Below are 12120 nucleotides of genomic sequence, written 5' to 3'. Positions count from 1 at the left end.
GGTGTCAAAAGCCTTCTGGCATGCCTCTGTCCAGTTCACCTTTTTGTGCTACTTTTTGGAAGAGAGCTCTGGTTAGAGGAAGTCAAATGCACAGAGTTCTAGGATCAACAAAGTCAGTCAAGACAAATATCTGGGAAAATACCACGCAAGAGATGCATTTTTCCATTAATTCCCATGCCAGCACAACTAAATGAATACTTATTACTGCATCAAATCCACTACATTTCAAATGGGTACAAAGATGCCATTTCATTGACACTGTCAGAGTTGGATTCAAAGATAGATTTAAATTTACACTCAGGTTATACCTAGGATTTGGTTGGAGCTAATGTTTAGTGTTAGTCTTAGAAATCGGTTTATGGTTACGTTTAAGCAAGGGTAAAGGGGGAAACACTTAAATTTAGGGTTACGCCTAGTGTAAAGTTTAGAGAAAGAGATGGTATTAGATTTAGGGTCCGATTATGATGTCTGTTGGAAACTTTCCGCCAACACCGTCTCGGAATTGGGACAGACCGCCTCGCCGTCGGCTGTTCCGCCCGACCAATAACAATGCACCCGAACACTGTTCGGACGGATTCCCATTGTTTCCTATGGGAGTTCGTGTTCCGCCCGACAACCGGCCATAACACAGGCTCCCTTGGCGAAATGGGGTGTCTGCAGAAAACCCTCCACCCTGTTACAGGCACCCCATGGTGCTTGACACACAGTGCATGGTGTTACAGGGTGTCCCTCAGGTACCCACTCAGCCACCAACGGAAGGCCTCAAGATGAAGGGAGCCCTGCCAAGGGCCCCCAAAGTCACTTTCCAACAGCCTTTTCGTGTCGGTCAGAGCCATTCCGACAGACATCGTGATCGGCCCCATAGGGCTAGAATTAGAGATAGTTTGAAGATTAGGACCACGGTAAGGTTCACAGTAAGGTTTAGTCTTAGAGTTTAAATGTAGTTTTAACTTTAGGATTAAGGTAAAGTTAAGATCTAGGATTAGCCTTAAGGCTAGGTTTCAGGTAGGGGTAGGAGGTGAAGTTAGGTTGAAGGGTTTAGGTACAGAGGATAGTATTCACTGAGAGGGTGGCTGACTTTTGCTGAGCAGCTTCCCTACAAGAAACTCACTATATAAAATGAATGAGTACCTCAGTCAGTACCTGCATCGTTGGTAGTTTATGTTAATACCACTTCATCTCCTCATACTTGCTTTCAGCAGATAAAGACAATCTATGGCTAATTTCCCAACATTTCGATGTCTGCAGGAAATAAATGTCCACAATGCATAAACTCTGCTTGGAAACTTACAAAGCTATGCTTTCCACAATAAAAACACAGTTCAGTGGATTTACACTGTCCCTATCAATGATCCCTACCTTAGACGCAATGGGAGTGGATTTCATTAGATTTGCTTGCATTGTATTGGCTGCTGCTTGCACAGCTACCAGTAGTTGGACGAGGACTGAGTCAGCCACGGGATGGAAAGAGTGAGTTAAATTGCGAATGTGTTATTTGATGTTTTTCTGTTCTTTATCAAATGTTTGCATCACGTTTCTTCTGGGTAGCTGTTTTTATGTCGATTTTTACTTGCTAGCGGAAGTTTCATTAATACAGTACTTGATGCATTTGTTCATGTAATGCATACAGGAATGATATTACAATGAGGGGCACTTTAAATGTGAACCCTTCTCATAATAATCTTACAGCGGAGAAAGGTATCTTCAGACATACATGTCAGTAAGTAAGATTCATGTAATAGGGACGGTGTGCCACAGTGGACAAACATCACGGCAACTCCACTTGTTTATTTCTAGGTTATGCCAGTGTGAATACTGATCAGAGATACAGGGGATTTTTTGTGAGTGTCTGCCAGATATGTATAAACATTTCGAGCTGATTATGCAGTCACAATAGGAAACATCTCTAAAACTATTGATTTTCATAGTTTATATTTGAATGCACTGCATGGAATAAACATTAATTCAAAATCTGCAGTTTTCTAAGTACCAGAAAATCGATGATGAAAGTATTTTTGTATGCAATGATTATGTAACAAACCAGGTGATTTGTTCAAACAAATAAATAGATCTTTTGGTATTGCAGAGCGGGCCATGAATTAGCGGAAATAGGAAGAGCAGAGGCACTTAAAATAACTTACTGAGCCCTCAAAACTGGAGATTTAGGGTCCTAATCATAAATTGCATTTTGTAGTACATTTAATAGTACCACAATAGTACTACTAAATTATTACAAAATATGCAATTGTGTGCTGCAAGGAATAAACGTTAAGTACACTCTGAATGAAAACATTTTGTGGTATTCACGTTTCAGTAATGGTAAATAGCGGGCCACAATGCAGGTGCCCAGCATTTCTTCAACAGCTTTTCTTTCAAAACACTACATTCCATTCCACACAAGAGAATTCTATTAAGAATGAAAGCTTACCTTTACAACCAGCATACATATACTACATGGCATTATCTTTCAAATGAACAAAACAATTAAAACCAACATAATAACAGTGAAAATATAAAAATATAGGAAAAGGAAAATGATTAGTATATCACAAGAACATAGGGGCTGATTATGACTTCGGGGGTCTTAGGACCACTGTACCATTTGTGGCAGTCCAACCGCCACCTCCTCGGCGGTTTGACCACCCGATTATGATGTATGTGGTTGGACTGCCTCTAGACCACCACCACCACCAAGATTGCAGCTCCTGCAGTGGTGTGGACAGCGGTGGTCATTGGTGGTGGTGCCGGCATGGCCACCAATGTGGGAATTAAGACCTGCCTTTCCGCTGACCTTTTCATGTGGGGGACCCCGCCATGAAAAGGTCAGCAGAAAGGCAGGTAAAGTGCCTCAATAAGGGCCCCAGGGTGATTATGCCCATGAGGATTGTGACAGTGGCACATGTTGTGCCTCCCAATGCCTGCACTGTTGGTGTGTGCACTGTTTGCTATGCACGACATGGTGCATAGCAACAGTGTGGCCGACTGTCTAGAGGTGCAGCAGTGTGTTGGGCATTGCCTTCAGGTTCTCTCTTAGAGTTGAAGCATGCTGCCACTGTGACTGCGCCGCTGGCATACCGTCAGTCCCGCGGTAAACTTGTGATGCGGCAGTCAGGATGCTGCTGTGGCTGGCTGGCGGTGTGACAGACGAACTCATATTCGGGCCCTTAGTGAGACACAAAAGCTCTCATAGGAAAGATATTATTTACAATAGTGGACAGGAATTTGTGGAGATGTGTAGTCCTGCGAATGGGCACATTGCCAGCCTAATCATCAACATCATTATCCTCACTTCTCAGTAACCTTTCAGACAATTCTTCCACCTTTACCACTCTCTCCCCAATCCATCAATGCCAATCATGGACACAAACAGCCTTGTCACAAACTTTGTCATTTATGACTGGTTCCCCAATTTTGGAGTCCTCTGTTTTTACATAAATAGGTTTCTTTATGCAGTATAGCTTCTACACAATTATTTGTTACCTTTAACAGACTTCCTCTTATCAAGTGCTAGTTTCTGTTTGGCATGTGGTTCTGCAATCTTGGGTCTAACCCATAGCTCAAAATCAGAAGAACTTTTCATTTCCACTCCACTTCTTCATCCTATCTGGATACAACTTAGACACAGGTTTCCTGCATGAGTTGGAATGGAGATACACTTGTTACAGAATGGAGTGTGGTATGAAAGAACCACACAAAATTCCTGACTGCTTTATCCAATTCACATTCATAGGCTCCACCAAACCATTAGTTTGAGGGCAATAGAAGGAACTACTTAGGTGTTTGACATCTGCTTTGGGAAAGGCTTTAATTTCCTTACTCACAAACTGATCTAAATTCCGGTACGCCACCATAGGAAGACTCCGCAATCAGGGCAGGCCCGGCTCCAGAAATTTTTATTTGGGTGGGCCAAGGGTGCATTTGGGTGGGCCACTGGGGGCCCGATATGTCACTTATAGGTCTAGCCAGGCCTGCTTCTTGGCCGTCTTTTATCTCTTCTTAGTCTTACAAACACCAGTAAAATGCACTCTTTTCCAAATCTCTTTCTAAATGTTATCACACTCCAAATTTTATTTTTTTAATGTAATGTCCCTTTGATGGGAAGAGGAGGGTTCTGAGGTGGGAGTATCAGGCAAGTGACACTACTCAGGCTCCCTCTGTGCGAGTCTTCAGGGAGAACCCCTCTTCATTACTACCTCCACCTGACCCCAGACTCTGCAGCCTGCTCCCTTACAGGCTTGATTATCTACATTTCTACCACCCCTTTCCAGTGCATCTTATCTCACAGCTGACCTTGGTCCACAGCCCCATGCCAGCCACCATCCGGCTCCACTTTCATTATTCCCGGTAAAAAATATTAGTAAAATCACCTCCAGAGTTGAAACATTTAATATAGCAATAAATATATTTAGAACGCACTTTAAAGTATATTCGACAGTTGCCCTAATGACCCGACTGCTAATTAAATAAACACGCATTTCCAATGCAATAGGTCTCGCATTTGCAAGAGTTTAAGCTATTGGCATTGTAAATGAAAATGCCTTTTATTTATGTTTTAAAAACCAACACATAAATAAAAGGCATTGTCATATACAATGCCAATAGCTCAAACTCTAGCAAATGCAAGACCTATTGTATTGCAAATGGTTGTTTTAAATCCCGCGCTTCTTCTGGCCATGAAGCTCCCTCGTCCCGCTGGTCTTCAAATTCTTCACGCACAACTTTTGTTCATTGAGAGAGCACTTCTGTAATGAGGACACGTGTGAATGGCAATTTATTTATATAGCACTTACTACTTCTGATGAGGCATCGTGATTTCGTTGTTTCAGCTCTGAATGTACATAATGTAGTGTCTAGTGTGCCTTTTATTAAGGGGCTCTGGCTTCAACTCAGACTACATGCGCACCATATAAAAGAAAATAAGCATTTCTGAAGTGTGAACCCTCTGGCTGTCATTCAGACAGACCCTGTCTGCCACATGTTCCCAGCAAGCACTTAAAAAGACACGCCCGCTGTGCAGGCTTCCAGCACATAGGCCATGCAATGAATGAAGGTGACTGCCTCTAACGTATGTCTTCCCCCCATGTCCACATCAGTGTTCTGACCTGCCATTGGTTGTGAAGGGATTGTTGGGTGTAAAGTGATAGGTGCAGCATGCCAATGAAAAGCACTGAGTAGATAGACTTCTGGACAGAAAGTGGCTGTGTAAAAAACACAAATCAATGTTTTTAATATGTGTTATCAATTGCATGACTTTGTAAAAAGTCAAAAGTTATTGGCTTTTATGTATATTTTTGTATGTTTGTTTGTACCTGTAGGGGACAGTAGTGCAGTAAATCTTGTGTTTATTTTAAATTAAAATGCCCCTTTTGAAGTATGTTGGTTTGAATGGGGAGTGCTGTCTAGAAGGATTTAGGCGAGCACCACGGTATTGTTTCACATTGTAACTCATTCTCAGGGGACGACCATACAGGAATAGGTCATCTGTGAGTACATATCTCCCCGAATTCACAGTGCCCATTTCAAACTCAGAGGGATGAAAGGCACAGCTGGTCCAGTAAGAATGTCCGTCTAAGCTGAATGTTGCACACAGCAGTTGCAGACGCATTGACTTGATGGGCTATACTGCCTCGCTTTGTAGCCTATCAAGTCCACTGCGTTGTATGATTTCACACAGGCCTCGACTTTCTTTTGATATGCAAATCTCCCCACTTTGAACGCCATTTACGACTTAAACGGCTTCTTCATGTTGATTGTTCAGGATTTAGGAAGAAGGGGTAACATGCACAGTGTCTGTGACAAAGGCAGTAACCCATTGAGCTATCCACATAAAATTCAGTTTATCTGGATTTGAAAACTACCAACAGACAAAATGATTGCTCTCCAGCAGGATCATAAATCACCAGAGTTATTGGTACATGTTTGATTATCGTTGTGCATCGTTGGCAGATTCACTGTGAGGGCCAAGGCTCATGTTTGGGTGGGCCAGGCTCATGTTTGGGTGGGCCTGGCCCACCCGGCCCACCCTCTAGAACCGGGCCTTAATCAGGGTATGGTCCTCTGCATGTACCGGGAAAAATAGAAATATTTATTAAACTTGAAAAAAGTTAGTAAAATAATTTTTAACTATATTTGTAAATTAATTTTATGTATTTGATTTAATAGTAGAACAAAGGAAAAGTGTGACAGAGTTATTAACTTAGGACCTGATTACAATGGTCCCACTGCCTTCAGACCCAAATGGACCGCCCGCAACATTATAGTGGAGGGCGATGGTAGACGGTCAGAGAGACCGACCGCCACAGATCCGATGGGCTCAAGGAGCCCATCAGTCCATCAGAGGAACTTGTATCCCTACAACTGGGGCGGTGCCTGCTCAGGCACCGCTGTAGGAATTACAATGTCCCTCTCCGTCCGCTGTTTCATAGCGGTCAACCCACCATTAAGAGGTAGGCGGAAAGGGACATTGGGGGCCTGTAGCAGGCCCCCCATTTCCCCCTGTCCCTTTGACATGGGCCGTGGGGGGCACCATATCCCTGCACCATGTGGCAGGCACAGCATGGTGCCTGCCACATAGTGCAGGGATATGCACTGGGTGCATATTTTATACTGCGGCATGTGCTGCAGCCATAAAAGTCAGACTGCCATCATAATCAGGCCCTTAAATTTCAATTACATGTTTACTGAATTTAATATACTGCATTAAAATTATTTTGGGGAATTTTCAATTAAAAAATTCATTTCCACCAAAGGTAAAACAATAAAAATGTTATTATGTATTATTCGTTATTAAAAGTGATGTATAGAATGAATTAAAAGGAATTAATTTTACATTAATTTTTAAGTTCAAATAGGTTGCTGACATATATCTTTATAAAATTATACATATGGTTTATTTTTAAATGTTTTTTAACATTAAATTAGATTTATTTATATTTTTAAGTAATTTAAGTAATTGAATTTAATTTAACATTATTTCATATGGGGTTTTATGCTGAGTTCCTCCATTATTTTCTATCAGAGAGTATTGCAGTATCAGTGGTTGGCCATGTGTAGTGCTGGCCTCACCTCCTATTTCAGGGGTGGAAACATGTATGTCTACACTTTAGAGTAAATTTAGACTCAGATACTGTGGATAGTTAAAAGCAGTAAAGTTACTTAAAGTGTGTGAGTAAGGTACATGTGTAAAGTACTCACAGGTGTAAGCTACCTTTGTCGATAGCCCCATTAATTCTCCTAAATAGGGAATTGGATCTCAGAATACTAGCAATAACCGGTAATGAGATTTATGTAAACCTCTGTTTACATCACTGTCAAAAAGACTGTGTAACAAAGGAATCTATCTAGGTGAGCTGAAGTGTCCAGACACAGAGGGCCAGATTCACAAAGGACCTCAACACTCATGGCAGAGGCCCTGCAGTCGTGGCAGGGGGCCCTCACGTGTGAAAGGACCTCCTAACTGCAGTTTCTCATTGTAAAGAACCTGCCTTGAGTGAGGACTCCCTGCAACAACTGTTGGACCTCCGCCATGAGTGCAGAGGCCCTTTTTGAATCGGGTCGTCAGTGTGGAAGTATGCTGGCTTCGCAAGTATTGCAGATGTTGCATGTCTGGTCTCTGGAACACATAGATGTTCAACTGAACACACTAAACTGGAGGATGCAGAGGTTCCCTAGCCACTGGGGATCCAAATGCAAGATCTGAATAGAGAAGAAGACCTTAGTAAACATCATTGACTTTCCAGTTAGACATGTACAAGCAGCCAAACATACCTCAAAGGGTTGGTGTGGTGCCAGTCTTGCTCCCGTACAACATCGTTCTGACAGTGGCGATAAAGTATCTTTTAATCTATGCAGTATAAACAGTAATCAGAAAATGAGAAGTACATAACAAAACTCACAAATGTAGCAGTAATCACACAAACACTGTAATATCACGACAACTGTCATCTCATTTAGAAATTGATAATCAAGTAAAGCAGTCAGTATTAACACTATACAGCAATGAAACCAGGGCTATGATAAAACTTCTATGTAATGTTTGCAAAGGTCTGGTATTCATGCAGTTGTAATATGTGTAAAGTCCATAACGTACTTAGAAAGGGAGAAAGACATAGCCTTATTGTATTACCAAAATAGCAATAAAGGTGCACATTATTACAAATGGCTACTCTTCGTGAAGCACAATTGCTAACACCACATGTCAGTCTATGTTTCAAGAGTCCACAGGGCTGACAGTGCCAATTAGGTCTCAAACATGGATTAGGTTTTTTTTGTCACAGGTGTCACAGGGCTTGTCCTATTATGGCTCTGCAAATTCAAACTGTAGACCCCAGAAGAGACTGCCAAGACTAGCCAAGACTAGCCACACTGTCCTGACATGTAGAATACAGTGCATTGTAAGGAAGTGTTATAAGTCACAAAATGTAAAGATGTCTCAGCACAATTCTGGTAGTAGACTGCCATTAGCTTTCAAAGTAAAAGATGAATGAGAAAGTATTGATGTGTTGTAGTTTTCTGGGAGTGCATGCAAATGAAAGCACTAAAGGAGAGTGGGACCTAATGTTTGTCTGCTACTGGTCACCTGATGTTTGACAAAAATATTGAGATGGAAATCTCGTGTAACCATAATATTGTTGCATTCACGTTGTGACTTCAAAAACATTGTGGACAGGAAAATCACAGCTAAGCATATTATTTTTTGTGTTTTTTATATTGTTGTACAAAAAGATTGTTATTAAAAATATAGTTCGATGTTACAGTGCTCTGTTCGATATTGTCGTACTAAGAGTATTTTTTTTAATGGTTTTGGATGAAAATGTTACAACGTTTTAGAGAAAAATAAATGTTTCTATTTTTTTTATTAATATTTAAATATACAGTGAATTTGCATTGTCTATGTATACTAGGGGGATACATGGTTTAAAGGAGAAAAGGGTGGAGTTTATTAACTATGACATTTATGATTTTATATGATAAAAAGATTTACACAGCAGATTTTAATGTAATATTAATTCAGTTTTTTTAATGATAAGATTTCATTTATTTAATCATTTTTTTGTATTGCAGTTTTCTGATTTTAAGTATAATGTATATAATTAAATTCTATTTTATTAATTTAATTTTTTATTTGAATTTTTTAAAATATATTTTTTAATTATTTTTACAAAATGTGTTATTAGAAATAAAAAAATGTAAATGTAATTTTAAAATATTCTGACAAGTATAAATATTAGGCACTGGTGGGCTAAACTGGTAATATTTTTATATTATTATATTTTTAACATTTTGTAATTAAGTATATGTTAAAAATCTCTACGAGCTGAGAGGACTGAATCCGGTCTGGCCTGGGAGATGCAGATAAGTGTAAATAGTATCGCACACAAAAATTATGAATATGCTGGGGTTGAATGTCACATTTGTAATGTATCACTGCTGGAGGGGCCACATCTCTTAGGGACCGAGACACAAGCAGGGGGCTTGAGGCCTAACCTCGCAGCTTGCTGGTTGTTGCCACTTGCATGATAATATTGTTTGGGTATCGAGTTAAGATGCACCTGAATTAGAGCAATCATAAAGACAAGGAAAAGTGGATCTTGGTGCAATGGTTACTTATTTCATGTAATTTGATAATGTGTTGGGTTATGGGGCAGCATCATCAGGTCCTAACTCTCAATAGATGGGGGGAGGCTGGACTGTCAATGCTGCCCAAGGGGAGGGGGATTGAGGAGTTTAGACTGTTCAACAAGTTGGGGTCTGGTGAGGATTATTTACAAAAACGTCTGGTCTGAGTGTCATGTATGTAGTTAAAACTGAATTCTCTGGGGGGAGGATAAGAGAGGTGGCAGGAAGCGGGGGAGAGCACAAATTGAAGAATGGTGATCATTGCTTCCAATCCCTTGAAAATACTCACTTAGAATGTTCGGGGATAGGCAGCATTTGAGAACTGTAGACATGTACTTGCCTATTTAAAACGTCACAAAGTGTCGATTGCATGTGTGCAGGAAACACATGTGTGGGGGGACTCGCTGTCTAGCATTAGACGTAGGTGGAGGGGCCAGATGTATACTACTTCATATTTAGACTGTGCAAGGGGGACACTAATTTGGGTGGTACCTGGCAGTCCCCTTTAGCTTTTACATCACTTTGCGGACCCAGAGAGCTATATGTGTCCTGCATGGAATACTGGAAGGGAGACAAATATATATCCTAAATGTATACGCTGCCAATGTGGTTTCCCGCACCTTTTTTCCCTCTGTTGTGACGGCAGTGACACCATACCTAGGTGCAGCAGTAATAATGGTTTGGGACGTTAACTGTGTGCTAGATGGGAAATTGGACTGTGAGCCTCCCGGACTGCACACAAAGTCCCTCATGACCGAGACATTGAAAGACATCCTACAGGGCATGCAACTCACAGATACTCGTGCTACCCCAGACAGAGGCCGTTTTCATACCATACCCCATAACACATTTAGCTGTCTAGACTACTGTTTCATTTATCTGGAACAAATCCCGGAGGTAAATGAGATAACTTATCAGTCAAGATATCTCTCTGACCATTCGCCTGTCTTGCTTAGCTTTGAGGGTCAACGACCTCTGTCAGCAATCCCTATGTGGCGTCTCCGGGTGGAGGTGCTGTCAGACTCCCTGTTTTGCTGTGGCAGTTTCGACCGCCCTGGTCAGATACTTTGAGGAAAGTTGGGGAACGGCCTGTAGCAGGGTGTATGAGTGGGAGGCCATGAAGGTGGTCTAAGGGGGGGTCTGTATGCAGATGGGAAATGGGGTGAAATGACAATTGGAGCAGGATATAGGCACCCAGGAGAGAAGATAAGCTAAATTGGATGCAGAGATCCATACTTGTGTACACAAAATGGAACAATGGTGTGTAGCTCGTTTGGAATTATTAGAATCACTGAAACGCTCAGAAAAGTACAATTATACTTCATATCAGCAACACTTGCACCATGCTGGTAATGCTATTAAAAAAGGAATCAACCATGATGCCTATAATTTAGAGTCAGGATAGCAGTGGGAAACTGAAACAAAACCAAGGAGTGATCCTTGATATATTCACCAAACACTTAGCTAACGTTTATAGAAAATGACACGTGCCTCCACAGGAAGCCATAAACACGTTTTTAACCTCCTTGGAGATACCCCACTTGGATCAGGCTTCTGGAGAGGTGCTAGGGGCTCCGATAACAAAAGAACAGATAATGGAGTCTATCAAACGTTTGAAAACTGGTAAAACTCTGGGAAGCGATGGTTTCCCGGCTAAATTTTATAAACAGTTCGCACCTGTATTACTTGACCGATTACTGGAGGTATATAATGAAGCTATGCAAGCTCAGATTTAACCCGCATCCATGAGGGAGGCAATGGTAATAATGTTTCCAAAACAAGAGAGGGATCCCCAGCTACCAAACTCAGACAGACCAATTTCGCTTTTAAATCTGTATGTGGAACTATTAAGTTGCTTCCTGGCAACTAGAATTCTTCCACATATGCCCTACCTGATCCCTACGGATCAGGCTGGTTTTAACCCAAAACGAAGCACCACTTATAAACTACGGCGTTTAGCGCATGTTTGGCACGCCCCTTGCCTGGAGGAGGAGGACTGTGCCTAGCCCTTTTGGATATTGAACAAGCCTTTGACTCAGTGGCCTGGTCCTATGTATGGACGGTTTTGCAATAAATGGGAGTGGGACAGGGATTCCTTGAATGGATGCAATTACTGTATACGGCTCCCAGGGCCAGGATCCAAGCAGGGGGAAGGGTTTTGGAGGCATTCCCGCTGGAAAGAGGTACCAGGCAGAGTTGCCCCTTGTCACCCCACATATTTGTAATGGTGATGGAACCACTGGCAGCTGCCTTGAGAGATCGGGTGAGGGTGTGTGGGATACTATTGGGGAACACTAATCATGTGGTTTCCCTTTACACTGATCACATGTTGGTGTATATCTGGCAACCTATTCAGTCAGTACCCATCCTTCTGGAGACACTACAGGAGTTTGGAGATGTTTCTGGTTTCCGAACAAACCATGAGAAATCCAAACTAGTCCCACTTGGGAAATTGGCAAACCATCCAAGTGCCCAGCTCCCTAGGGTTGGGCTTCCCTGGAC

The sequence above is a fragment of the Triturus cristatus genome, chromosome 2_1 (assembly GCF_964204655.1).
Source record: "Triturus cristatus chromosome 2_1, aTriCri1.1, whole genome shotgun sequence".
NCBI lineage: Eukaryota > Metazoa > Chordata > Amphibia > Caudata > Salamandridae > Triturus > Triturus cristatus.
The sequence above is the reverse complement of the archived record's forward strand: the minus strand, read 5'-3'. Positions refer to the sequence as shown.